A 14,920-nucleotide genomic window follows, 5' to 3' on the forward strand; every position below is an offset into this window, starting at 1 on the left:
TCTGGAGGAAAGAAAACTTACCTTTTAGTTTCTTATCACTTCTTTTTTCCCTACATTTTCTGATTAAGTAATTTTGGGCAAATTTGAGCTTTTACATGGAGCTATTCCAAGCAGATTTAAAATCAGGTTCCTTTAAAGCTGATTAATAAAATTTGGGATCAATAAGTTGTATATAAAACAACCCTGAAAGTTGTGAGAAACTGATTCTGCAACAGATTCAAATTACTGGATTGCACTTTGTTCTATAGGTGAAGTCTAAATTTTCTCTTCACTGAGGTGAATTCAGAGTGGTTTTCTACTTGAAAAGAATGGTAGTTGGGATAAATAACATTTTAAGACTTTTTGTAGCGGTAGAGTTTCTACCTTTTTTTTTGTTGTTGTTATTAATTTTTGAGTCCGGATAAAAGACAGCTTTTTAGTGTTTGGCTGAGAGAGTTGTGATACACATATAAGCTTACCGACCTATGGCTGATTTCTAAACCTGGGTTTGGAGATGGTAAAAAACACATAGAAATATGCTTTCTTGGCTGGAAAGTGTGTTATTTGTTATTAGATGACATCCTTGGTCAGGATGAAGCATCCATTGGTGGTCCAGGGTAATCATTCAGGGCATGAATTATTCTCCCACACTGCCATCTCTTGAGATCCTCAAGGACTGCTGCAAAGGGTATATGGCTCGTTTCCCCCCGCCCCTTTCTGCTATCTGCTTACAATGATTGCATTTAACTTCCTCTGCTCTCCTTTGCTATATTCTCCTTGTCCCATGTCCCTGTCTTATCTCCTCTCTGCCTTTCTCTACTGAGTTTTCCATTCTTCTGGGCTTAGTGCCTGTTAATGTGGTCATCAGAGCCACACCCAGCAAGCGATGTTGCTCCTCTTATTGGGCTGCATGGTCATGTCTTGTTGTGAATGATTTTAGGTATTCTTGGAGATTGCCATTTTAAAAAGCTATTCAGAATTTATTAATTTGCTGCTCAAGATGTTTCCTCTGTGTTCAAAGGGCAGCAAGACAAGGAGGGTAGAACTAGCTAGATATTGCAACTGTTTCAGGTGGCTGAGGTCTGCAGAACACTTGCTACATAAAGGAGGCATTATTATCGTTTAAATTACTAAGTGTTGTTTTAAAAGAGAAGTTACAATATGCCTAATTTTGAAAGCTAATGTATATTTTAGGTACGGTATTTAAGTTCCTTAGAATGCTTTTTTTAATTCTCTTGTTTATTGTGTTGTATTAAGATTTTAAATCATTCCACAGATTAATTTAAGGAGTGAAAGCATTGGAACTAAAATAAAAAAGCTTCAAAGATACAAAAGAACAAATTTATATTATTATTTTTATCTTTTCTAGTGTTAGGAGCCTAAATGTTTTGAAGCTGAAGCATAAAGAATGGGGAAAGAAACAAAAAATTATGCTGAAAATACCAATTAAGCATGAACGATGCCTGATTTATAATTCCATATACAGAGATTATAAAGAAGAAATATAGCTCACGAAGGATGAGATGCTCTACAATTGTAATTCTGACTATATAATTGAGAATTATCCTACTGTGAAGGGAACGGAGTTAAATAAAAGTGTAACTATATCAGGAGCTCTTTGGTAAGTTCAGTATTTAAAGGAATAAATATCAAAGATAGAAAAGGGGTACAAATCTAGGGCTTATTAAGAAAGGCAGGAACTCTAGGAGAGTTAATGATCATGGTCACTTATTCACTCATTCATGCGTTCAACAAACATTTAGTGGGAACCTTTTCTATGGCAGATTCTCTTGTTTGCACTATGGATACTAAAAAGATATCAGGTCTTTGCTCTCAAAATCTACTGTGTTAGCACTGGACTATGATATTAATAATTGACACCAAAGGAAGAAGTCCCCCACCCCTGTTTTGTTTCCAAAATGGAAAATGGTGCTTTAGGGTATGTAGGTAGAAGTGCAAGCCCGGCCTGGGGTAGAGAATAGAATATGAACTTCTTAAAATGAATTCAAGCTTCCAGTCCCAGACAAAAGTATACTTTAACTTACAAAAACACAAAAACAAAAAAACACACAAAACAAAACTTGCTCATATCTTTGTGAGAAAATGTTGGGTAAATAATAGCATGAGATATTTAGGTGGATTTTTGTCAGGTAGAACAACTGAACTCATAGATAATTGATTCATGGATCAGTGTTAATGGAATATGGACTCTTATCTTGCCTTGGTCTTTGTGTGTTTATTGACAACCTCAGTGAAAGGGAACTTACTCGACATTATATGACATATTTTGCAGGGGTAGCTTATATATTCAATCAAATAATCAGGATTCAATATTTAGGTAAATGTAGTATGTAAGGCTAAAATGGTAGAGATCTCTTGAGGTAGTTCCTTGGGAAAAAAAGAATGTGAAGTTTATTATTTTTTAAAAAAATATTTTTATTTATTTCAGAGAGGAAGGGAGAGGAAGAAAGAGGTAGAAACATCAATGATGAGAGAGGATCATCAATTGGCTGCCTCCTGCATGTCCCCTACTGGGGATCAAGCCCGCAACCCAAGCCTGTGCCCTTGACCAGAATCAAACCCAGGACCCTTTAGTTCACAGGCCTACGCTCTATCCACTGAGCCAAACTGGCTAGGGCAAGAATGTGAAGTTTAAATGTTAATAAGCAGTGGTTTGATGGTACTATTAAAAAAGAAACAAATGGCTAATTGCTGCTGTGCCCTATTGACAAACTTGAGTAGGTCCAGAGGCCTAACTAGGGGCATCCATAACTGTCTTCAAATATTTGAATATCTTGCATGTGGAAGAGATAGTATACTTGCTTGTGCTGCTTTCAAAGAACTGCCAGAAAAAGAAATGAAGATCATTTTAATGTGATGAAATGGAAAACCTCCAAAAAACTATGTTGTCCTGCAATGGAGAGGACTGCCTTGTAAAGCAGCAAGAGTCTTGCTATAGGGAAAGGGGTGGGTCATTTATATTAGGACAAGGATTGTCTCAGGGAATCTTTAAGGTTTCACATCTTTGAAATTGTATAGTTCTATCATTTTACAAACTTGTCATGACAATTTGAGAAGATAAGAGGAATTTGCTTCAAGGGAAATAATGTGCACATGAGTGGGGCATTTGAAAAAAACAAACAGATCAAACTCAGTGGCAATCCTGAAGACTGTAATTAAAGTCAGAGTGGGGAGTGGCTATAGCATTTCTCCTTCAAACATTCTTGTGCTTTTCCCAGATAAATACAAAAGTATATAAAGAAACACAGTGGGCTGAATTTGACTCCTAGTTTGCCTGAGCCGTAAAACATAGACATATATTGGAGATCCCTTTAATTATTCCCTAGTGTTCGGCTGCTTCTTTGATTAGAAGAAATACTTGTCAGGTTAGAAACAAGGGGTCTAATTTGTGAAACCAACAATCCTTGTCTTTGTATTGAGTTAAATATGGAGGTTTCATTTGTAAGAAGAAACCAGGCTGGGCTTCTAAATACCTAAAAACCACTCCTGATGTTGCTCAAATTAACCTCATTAGGGTTACCTGATATTTTTTTTCTATCAAGAAAACACAAAAGACTCTGGGTGGATTATAGTCTTTGGTTGAACAGATTCTACTTGAATATAGAGATAACTGTACACTGGGATCCAGGATTTGGGCAAGACCTGAAAGATAAACGGATATGAAATTCTTTAATTTACAGAAGCAGAAATTAAGTTTTAGAGCTATTGAATGACTTACCCAAGGCAATTCTGTTTAGTTAGAAACAAAGTTAAGATTAGAACCCATCTCTTATGGCTTCCAGGGAATCCACACCTCTTTCTCTTATACCACACTATCTATCTCTTATTTTAAACTGTGCTCAAGGTATGAATTGTGTCACAATACAGAAGGCAAAAATGAGCATATGTTTACCTCGTTTTCATTTAGTTAAAGGTACTATAGTTGTCTTAAGTATTTCTCAGTTTTATTAAACTTTGATCTCTGGAAATTAAGAGTCAGTTGTTAAACTTCTGGTGAAAACAGACAGGGTGGAAATAGGATCCTGTTGTTAATTTCCAAAAGGATTTAGAGTTTATGTCAGTCTTAGCAACTTCCCTAAATTATGTAGATTACTATCCCAGTAGCTAGATCAAGTGTCCGCGTTTTAGGACAGCTTTTAAGCTGGGCAAATCTGAGACATTTGAACAGAATATCACTTTACCTAGAGTTGATTCTGGCTTCTGAAATTCTGGCAGATTGGAAGGTCAACCTGCTTGAATACTGCAAAGTTGCTGCAAAATCTTTAAGAGTTAAAATTTCTTTCCTTATGATTCTTTTATTTATTCTGCTTTGTGATTGGAATGTAGATTTAAGTAGTGGTACTCACTGGTTTCAGCAATAATTGACTCATTGGATTTCATCACAATAATGGATTGTCAGTTAAAATATATTGCAGTGATAAATTCAATGTGGTTTTTATTGCGCAAACTTTGAAATGAGTATCTCACTCACTAAAATTTATGATAAAAATCAGAGGTGTTTGAGGTTGGTAGTTACATAAACAGCAGTGTGGGGATTGTCGGGGGTGGGGGGGTGAGCTGGAGGAGGATATGAGGGGATAAATGGTGATGAAAGGAGACTTGACTTGGGATAGTGAACACACAATACAGTGTACAGATGATGTGTTGTGCAACTGAAACCTGTATAGTTTTGTAAACCAGTGTCACCCCAATAAATTCATTAAAAAGAAAAAAAATGAGAGTTATAAAACAATCATTGGGAAGTAAGTAAATAATAGGAAATACAGTCAATAATGTTGAGATAACTATGTGTGGTGCCAGTTGGGGTACTGGCAATATCAAGGGGAACACTATGTAAAACATATGATTGTCTAGCAACTAAGCTGTGTGCCTAAAACCAATACAAAATGAAATTGGGGGGGAGGGGGAAGAAGATACTTTCCTAAGGGCCTATTTTTGATTCCCATTTTTTATGGAAATAACCCCAAATACCACACTCAGTCACCTGTTCCATTAGCTATAACTTATGTACACTGTGAAGTATAACCTCTTTAGCATGTTTATGTAAACTAATTAACTGGGAGCCAATTACAGTAAAAACAGTACTGCATATGAAAAAAACCAGAGGTGCTCAATAAATGTTAATTAAATTAACTCCATTAGATTTTTGAAAAGTGAGCTTATAAATGTTTTATTTTTATTTTTTTAAAAAATATATTTTATTGATTTTTTACAGAGAGGAAGGGAGAGGGATAGAGAGTTAGAAACATCAATGGGAGAGAAACATGGATCAGCCGCCTCCCCCATACCTCCTACTAGGGATGTGCCCGCAACCAAGGTACATGCCCCTGACCAGAATCGAACCTGGGACCTTTCAGTCCACAGGCAAACGCTCTATCCACAGAGTCAAATCAGTTAGGCTAAATGTTTTAAATTATCTTTAGAAATAATCAAATTGAGGCAATTAAATATTTTTGACCATTTCTGATCAGTAATTCCCTATATTTATGCTTTATAAATTAACAGAAAGAGGTGAAAGAGGTGTGAATAAGTTAAATGGGACATGAACAAATGACCAAATTAATGTTAACTTAGGAAATTAAACATTATATTAATTTTAAAATTGAATTTAAAATGAAATTAGTATTTTTGAAAGTAAAAATCATCCCAGCTGGTGTGGCTCAGTGGTTGAGCATCTACCTATCAACCAGGAGGTCACCGTTTGATTCCCTGTCAGGGCACATGCTCAGCTTGAGGGCTAGATCCCCAATAAGGGGTGTGCAGGAGGCAGCCAATTAATGATTCTCTCTTATCACTGATGCTTCTATGTCTTTCTACCTCTCTCCCTTTCTCTCTGAAAACAGTAAAAATATATTTAAAGAAAAGTAAAAATCAAAAGAGGGAAAAAAACTTTCTGGTTCATGTGACTTCAGGGAGGAGGACTGAGAACAAAGATAGGAGGAGTGGTTTAGAGATTTACTTGGAACAAAGCAGTTACAGTAATTTTTGGCATGTCTTCTGTATACCTAGCCTATTCCAATGAAGTATAAGTCACATTCCCTGGTCATGTGGAATTTTTTCTTTGAGGGTGGAGACCGAGTAAGGCACATATGAAGCAGCTTGTTTTAACTACCTAAGATTTGTGTGCTTGTGAATAAAGTGGAATGCATTCTACTTCTAGGTTGTCCTTGGCTTCTTCTTTCATTCCTCCTTCCAGCAGGAGTACTCACTGGTCACCAGGATGCTCATATCCTGGGGCCAGCTCCTGATTGAGGTTCATGTGCGTAGGGGATTTTTGTTTGGGCCAGGTCCTGACCTCAAAATTATGCTGGTACCTGGCATGTGTTCCCTCTCTTCAGATCTCCTACCTGTGTCTTAGACCCTTTGCCTTTAGTCCTGGCTGATCATCAGACTCACCTGTGGAATTCTGAATTCAGACACTATCAGAATTTCTGGGGCTATAGCCCAAGCAAGTGTATTTTTAAAAAGATATGTACATGTGTTTCTGATCACTTTATCTAACTTCTGGTGCCAGGGATCTGCATCTCATTTGCTTATCTACCTGGTCCTTACTTCCTGCCCAGTTATTCTCTTCATGTCTATATAATGTCCCCTCCTTTAGGTGTTTGATTTGATCTGTCTTAATCAACATTTTGGGACACACTCTTAAGATCATTCAAAATTTAAAAATTGGAACCAGTTGATTGAGTTACAGAGAACCAGACCTCAGATAAATATCTCTGCCATATGCATATCATCTATTCAGGTCCATGGATATGTACTTATTCACTCCATCATACTTATGTGGAATATCCTACTTTTTGTATCTTTAGTCTGTGTTCTGTGATTGCATCCAAAACACACTGTGCTTTCCTATGTGTTGATTATAGATAGTAAGGTGCACAAATGCCTATTTTGAACATGAAAATACTCTTGTTTCTGTAGCTACCTGATTATGCAAGTAATTTGCGAAAAGTGACTCCAGTCTGTCTATTCAGATAATTTCTCTGATGTAGTAAGCATAAAACCTCTTAATCAGATGACGTTTCTTCTTATTTATCCTTAAAATGGTTTGTGAAGACATTAATACAGATTCAGTGACAAGAAATCTGGTAATTTTTAACTATATTTTGTGGTCAATATTCTCAACATTTATGGATGAAAGTAAGATCGGGAAGGAATGTCAAATTCATCGTCTGGTCTTTGTGACTGTAAATGGACTTCTGGTTCTAACATTAAAGTGCTTTCATTCTGACATGAATGAAAGAGTTAGCGTAGATGAGACCCAAGTTAACAGATTTGCTGGAGTAACAAGAACTAATTTTCCAGTTATTTGCTGGGCCAAGAGCATGACACCATACATAAGTGCAGAGCAAATGAAAGTGAGGGCCTGTTTATAGCTTGCTGACCAGAGGCCAGCACACTCCACATCAATGCATCTCTGACTTCCCATAGCTCAGAAGATTCAGTACTATATGCTTTCATGATTACTTGTTGGTTCGATGGCATTTTGGCGATCACTATTAATTATCCCCAAAGAATACTTTAGGAACTTATTTATTAGTATTTCTTATACTTGTGAACTACTGACATAAATAAATGCTGGGCCTGACATATCCCTCCATCTGCCGTCTTTTATTTGTTGCCATAAATGTCATGGTCATTTTTATGTTTATATGAGGTCCATCACTTTCACCCAGAAGCAATTTAGAGATCACTTATTAAAAAAATAAAGGTGGGAGAGAAAATGAGGATGAAGCAAAGGAAAGAGAGCGAGTAGAGCAGAAGTCAGGCATAAAATATAATGGATCCTCAAAGTGGGTACTTGGCTCTTACTATCTTCAGAACACTTTAAACCAAAGGATTTGCTTTTGTTGATGTTTAGAATTGAATGTAACCTGAGAGGTACTATAGATCATACATAGACTTCATTCAGAAAGTGTAAATACCATGGTCACGGTCACACAAATAGTGGCATTGTTTACTGCCTGGCCATCATGCCTCTACTCATCTTTATTTTTAGGGTGAGCAAAGTAGCTCATTTGCCTCAGAGATTCAGGAAGTCTAAGATCATCAGGTACCTCAATTTTACGCATGTATCCTTTCATGAAATTCTCTATTCTTTTCATTTCTATCGCTGTGTTGTCTCTGACCTCCTTCTAGTCTGAGCTTTATTCTTTATTGCCTTCAAGGGACCTCATTATGGTTTCATTCCTTAACAATGGGCCTCCAGAGTCTGCCCTTAGTCCATTGTTCTTTGCACTCTCCATATTCTCCTTGGGCAATCTCATTTACCATTTATTTAGTACTTATTGAGAGCCCTGCATCATGCTACATACTATGCTAGATGCTAGATAATGACAGACACAACCCCTGGATCACTGAGTGAGTAATCTTAACTATTCCTGGGGTTTCAGTTGCTGCCCAAATTCTGTGGAGTCTTAAATCCGTAGTTCTGGTTGTGATCAGTGCCTTGGGCTGTGCATGTATTACTAGCTCAGATGTTCCATAGACACTTCAAATTTGACAAGCTTACATGGACTTTATCGTTTCCCTTTTCTCCTCACTCCCAGTTTTTTAAAAACATACTTTTCTTTCTGAATTTCATGTCTCAGTGTCAAAATCACTTAGCCACTTCTACAGAAAGTTGAAAGTCAGCCTTGATTCTGGATGTTTCTTCTCCTTCCAATGACTAATTCCTGGCCCCTGTACTTTACCCCGACTCTCTGTTACTCCTTTGTCATCCATTGCCTTCAGTTTTGTAGTGGGCTTCTAACTGGACTTAATTTCTCCAGGCCTGATCCCATTTCCACTCTGTACTGCACAGGGTTGCTGGAGTGATGGTCCAGACTAGAGTGCAATCTAACCTTGCAAGTCTCTGCTTAAAACCTTTGCTTGGTTTCCCATATTCTATAGTGTAAAGCCCGAGCTCCTTAGCTTGGTACTCAAGGTTGTGGTGATCTGGTCCTACTTGTACTGCTTATACTTCATACCCAATTGCTTGCTGCTCTGATGATGTCACGCTGTTTCTTGAGTCACAGTTTCTGCTTATGCTGTTTTCTCTGCCTGTTACATGAGCCCCCCAACTCATGTCTCCCTACTCTGTATCACTTGGCTAAACTTTTAAAAAAATGATTATGGAAAATTTCAAATAATCACAAAAGGAGAGGGAAATATACAAAGAATGCCTATATGCAATATTCAGGTTTTGATACCCTGGTTTATTTATCACCCCCCTTTTTTCCCTTTGCAGAAGTACTTAAAAACAAACCTAAGATGCCACACAGCTTCACCCCTACTTCAATATGCAGCTTCAAAAGTGTGGACATTTTCATACCTAACAACAAAGTTATTATCAAAATTGACAATAATTCCTTGGGATTATCTAATTCCCTGATCATAATGAAAATTTCCAAGTTGTTGCAAAAAATCTTTTTATAATTAGATTGTTTAAATCATGATCCAAGTAAGTACCACATGTTAAGTTTGGTTAAGTCTCTAATTTTCTTTAATCAAATACAGTTCCCACTCCCCTCTTTTATTAATGCCATTTTCTTGTTGTAAAAACCAGGTCAGTTGTCCTATAGAATATTCCATAGTCTGTATTTATTTATCTGTCTTCTTGTGATGTTACTTGTTTCTATATCCACCATACTTCCTATAAATATGCATTAATTCTAGGGTTTCTGTTAAATTCAGTTTCTATTTTCTATCTATATCTATCTATCTATCTATCTATCTATCTATCTATCTAGGATAAGATTGATCAGAGGGTTCAAGTGGTGACAGCCTCATCTATCCTTTATAAAATTCACCATCAATCATTGTGCAACTAGGGTTTAATCCATTGCTTATCACTGGTTGAATCAATTTTTTTAAGGGTTGCAACATATTCAGTATACTTTTATGATTTTTTCTCACTTTTCCTGGTTGGATCTCTTCCATAAAGCAGAATTTTTATCCTGTCAGCTAAGAACATGTGATTACAAAAAAAAAAAAATACATGGTAGTCCAATCAATTTTTATGTAGATATTTTAATTTATTATTTACATATTAGGCACAGTAAACAAAGAATAAAAATCTTACTCTCTAGAACACGAGAAGACAATAAAAGGTGCTACTATACAAATGGGATATATGAACATGAATGAGCCTATGTATGTGATTTTTAACCACATTCACATTACACAGTTTTAAAATGATCTAATCTCTTACAATGACTAATTACTTATTTTAAAACATAGAGTTGGTAAAGGATATATGCCATTTAAGTATCAGTTCAAAGGCATAAACAGTTTTATTAGTGGTACTTATATGTGTGGTAAGAAGAGAACAGTTTACAGTAGATAACTACCATGTTTCAGGGGACATGATTTAACAGTTAAGTTTTTATATTATAAAGCCAGTTTAAGTACTGGTTATTTTAGAAATACCACCGAAACTAGAATGACATTTATTAATTATACTAAAGGAGCATAGTAAACTAGTTGACAACATTTATCTACCTACTAGAGAAAAATATTAGTATGTTGAGATAGACAATGTAGGATTTAGCTTTCTGACACCCAGAAGGCAACTCCTGCTATTATGTGAATGTTAATAGAAGACTCATGCCTTGAATACTCAGCATCCCTGTGCAGTACAGGGTGGAAATGGGATCAGGCCTGGAGAAATTTAAGTCCAGTTAGAAGACCACCACAAAACTGAAGGCAATGGATGACAAAGGAGTAAAAGAGAGTTGGGGTGAAATACAGGGGACACGAATTCAAGTAGATTCTCAGCCAACTCCTGATCTCAGAGACATATGAATCCACAACAAACAAACAAAACATCCCAGAAATAATAAAAAAACTCACTTCTTATCATTAGGAAGGCATATGAACGCATGTGTTTCATTTCCCCACTCTGTTAACTGTCCAATGAAGACACAAGGAAAATGGTCTTTTAACGTATCGGCCAATTTAGAATTCTTATCTTGAAGTCGTCAAGAACCTCTAATTGGTGTTAGAAGCTTAGAATTTATTTCCTCAAACTGCATTTTCTTTTTAACACTTTGCAGGTATGGTGTAGTAGACACATTATATTTTATTAAGCAACCCTCCCTAGTTTCTGTATTGGGATTTTTAATATGGTTGTTTGGATCTTCTGTTTTATCAACTTGCTCTTTTTCAAAATCTTGAAATACCATATTTCTATGACGTTTATTTTCCATTTCAGGTTTCCTTGACTCTAGATTAAGACCAATATCTTCAGTGTTGACTTCTTGGATATGTTCTTTGGTTGCACAAGTCTCTTCAAATTTTTCTCCAAATTTAACTTTTTCTCAAATCGTCATTGTTAGACTATCTACAATTGCATGTCACATTTCTTCAGCAGGCTGAGCTCCTGCCAGAATGGCCTTCTCATAGACTGAGATAATATTTCCAATAGAGCTTGTGGGTGGTTCAACACATGCAAGGCATATCTAGTATTTAACAAGTTTTTTGGCGTCTGGAAAAACTTTAATCAGGTCATTCAGTGTGTCCAATATTTCTTCTTTTGGACATCTCTCATTAATCAGGTTTAGGCATTCAGAAAATGTCTTGTTTACCTTTTCAGTGAATAATCTTTGTTCATCTTCTGCCACGGTAGTCCAACAGGACCCAACTGGTTTTTCATTTTGTCCGTCAGGTTCAGGCTAGGTAACTACTGAGCTAGGAGTCCTTTTCAGTATTCTTCCTTTGCTAGCTCTCCACTCATTCAGGTGAGCTTTATTCTCTTCTGGGGTTTCTTTGGGCTGAGCCCATCTGCTATTGGTAGTTGCTTTTGCTATAGTATGTCTGCACTGGTCAATGGCTTTTGACTTTTCTATCAGTATGGTATTATATTAGAAGATGAAGCAAGCCTGGCTGTGATTTCAGATCTGATGCTTCTTGATGTTTTATTTCTTTTTACTTCCTGAGAAGAACTGGTTTTGACACTAGATAAAAACTGTATTTAATTGTACTGATTCTTTCTTATGAGACCTTTTCCGAATGGTAACATTGGCAGAGGTTCTCCTGATGCCTTGTTTCAGGTAGTCCTGAGTGTTATGGGTATTATTGTGGTGACTTCTAATAGGAGGATGCAAAAGTTGTTCGTTCTGAGATGTAGTCCTCACAAATTTAGTGGTAATCATCATATTGAGGCTCTATGACTTTTCACTGTCTCACTGCTGGTGTTTATAGGCTGAGGTTTGGGGGCTTTAGAAGTAGTCATTGAAAGTTTCTTCGTTGTTACAGAACTCTCATCTTCGACTTGCACAGATTTTTAAAATGAATTAACCTTAGATTGAACCATTTGGCCACAGTAGGATCCAAGGACAGATTTCTTGAGCATGTTGGCATCTTGCTTTTTTTTTTTTCCTGTGGTTACTTATTTCTTTTTATTATTTTTTTTTAATGTGAAAGGTCCCATTAATGTTTAAATCACATATAGAAATATTGCCATATTGTTGTTATTGTTATTGTTATACCATGAGGAAAAATCTGAAAGTTAATTCACAAGGTAAAAATGTCTGGTGTCAAATTATTCTCAACATTCCCATAAATACTTTTAAAATTGCAGGAAGCTCACACTGGGAGGAACCCTCAGGAAGCTGCACTGATTGGCGGAGCTCTAAGCTTATGTCTTCTGCCACGATAGGCACAGCCTCTGGGTGGACAGCAGGCGGGGGAGGAGAATGCGTCCTGACGCTGCTCATTTGCTTGCATATAAAAGATCTGAAAGACACACACTGGGCGGTGACAGTGTTTCCCTGGGTGGGCTGGACTTTTGGCTCCAAGTGGAAGACAGAATAAATTTTCTACACGAATGAACTATAAATGGTTGTGGTCTAAAGGTATTATTAAAGCTAGATATGGGGGATTGTCCTGATGAAATCATTATTAATAAAAATTATATCTATGAAGAGTGTGGTCCATGTTAAATTTAAAAGCCATGATATACAAATGAACTTTGTAAATGCTATCCTTTCTAAGTGTAAGGTTTTTTGTGCTGTTTATGGCTTGAATAGGGGTTCTTAAATCAGTCCATGGATGACTTTCAGGGGCTTATGGCTTCTATGAAATTTTGTATACAATTTTAGGTATATGTATTGTGTGTGTATGTGTGTGCATATGTGTGTAAAGAAACCATAGCCTTTATCAGATTCTCAAAGGTGTCCATTCCTTAAAATAGAGCCCTTAATTTTTGTGCCCAGAAATGGAATAAAACAGGTTTCTACTCATGTGGAATTTTGGAAACATCTGCCTGACCTGAAACTCAATCAGTAAGCCAGCCTCATACACATAGTAAGACATATTCCGATTTCTCATAACTTCCACTTACGGTATGAGTCAGAAGTATATACTGTAAGAGTCCTATCGCAACAAACCCCCATTTTACCTTCTTTCTTTCTTTTTTAAAATATATTTTATTGATTTTAGAGAGGAAGGGAGAGGGAGAGAGAGATAGAAACATCAATGATGAGAGAGAATCATTGATTGGCTGCCTCTTGCACGCCCCCTACTGGGGATGGAGCCCGCAACCCAGGCATGTGCCCTTGGCCAGAATTGAACCTGGGACCTTCAGTCCATAGGCTGATGCTCTATCCATTGAGCCAAACCAACTAGGGCATTACCTTCTTTCATTTGCACATGAAATATGACATATACATTTAGACAATATATTTTATGTGTTTGCTGCTTGAAGTAATTAAACTAGTTCAATTAACAGTTCGACTTTTTAAAAAACTAGTTCTGAGCTTTCCAATGAATAACAAGTAGCTCTTTAATTTCTTATATAAGTCTTATTTCTTTAATTATGCATAGGAAATCAAAAGATGGGGTAAGAAAAGTATCACACTAGCTCAGGGATGTAAGGAAATGGCAATGGGGAGTTCTGTCTTCCGGAAGTGGAACCGAAGAGGCAGGGACTCGCCCAACCCGAAGTGGCAGTGAGTCAAAGGCTCAGAGCCCACAGGTCTAGGGACTGCAATGGGGTTTTTTATGACAAAGAAGTGGGAAGGGCTGTTAGTGAGTCATGTGTTGGTACCATTCTCTCATTCCAAAAGATAACATGTAGAAATTCCCAAAACTACTAAAGAGATAGTAGAGATTGAAAAATTATCAGATGTGGCACCAACACCCCTAAACTTAATTCCAGCTTGACAATTATTTACCTTGGATGACTCCCGTATCTCAATTTCATCATCTCTAGTAATTTAACTAACGTCGTAGTAGTTTTTTAAGGATTAAATTAGTACATGTGTATGAAATGCTTAGGACAAAATGCAGTAAATGTATGTATGCTTCAGCTGTACCGGACAGAGTTGTGAAAAGGGCTTGAGAAATTTGGAAGGTAGGAAATGCCAGTGAATATAGAAGTATGTATTTGTTGGAGAAATGACCCTCTGCTTGCTGCACCACCATATGCAACACACCCAGCCCCCCAAACCTTCATCTTCCAGGTATGGGAGAAGTAAAATCTTAATGACATACATTATTAGGACAGTGTTTGACATAAAAATTGATTCACTCACAGGGCATGTATTTGAGAAGTTGTGTATTAATTGCCTGTAAAATAAAGAAAAAAAATTGCTTTTGGATCCACTTGGCTGGTTGGTTGCCTCAGATGGAGAGGAACTTAGCTGTATAACAGCAGTGTGATGCTGTGAATAGATTTTGTTACCAGAGCACCTGTTTTTCTCTGGGTGTGTTTACACAGTTCTTATGGTTAGGTTTATTTACCTGATGGCTAAATATTGACATATTCAAAAGAAGGTCCATGCTAAAAGCATGACACGTACTGACTCTTCTAAATTTTTTTCAGCTGTTACATAATTCAGTAACACCTCAAGAAACCACCACCTTTTTCTTATTTTTTCATTTCCATAGCATCTGTTCTCTATATTGATCCTATTCCTCTGACAAGTTTCCACGT

At 36.8% G+C, this 14,920-nt stretch overlaps 1 pseudogene across 1 annotated transcript; it reads right to left on the minus strand.

The window, feature by feature from the left end:
• Positions 1-10,832: 10,832 nt before the first annotated feature.
• LOC308244281 (cytoskeleton-associated protein 2-like) lies at positions 10,833-13,299 on the minus strand (annotated as a pseudogene). Its single transcript has 2 exons — positions 13,255-13,299; positions 10,833-12,349 (listed from the first exon to the last, which is right to left on the minus strand). The product of its transcript is annotated as a cytoskeleton-associated protein 2-like (transcript).
• Positions 13,300-14,920: the final 1,621 nt, after the last annotated feature.

The sequence above is a fragment of the Plecotus auritus genome, assembly GCF_963455305.1.
Source record: "Plecotus auritus genome assembly, chromosome: 3".
NCBI classification, from domain to species: domain Eukaryota; kingdom Metazoa; phylum Chordata; class Mammalia; order Chiroptera; family Vespertilionidae; genus Plecotus; species Plecotus auritus.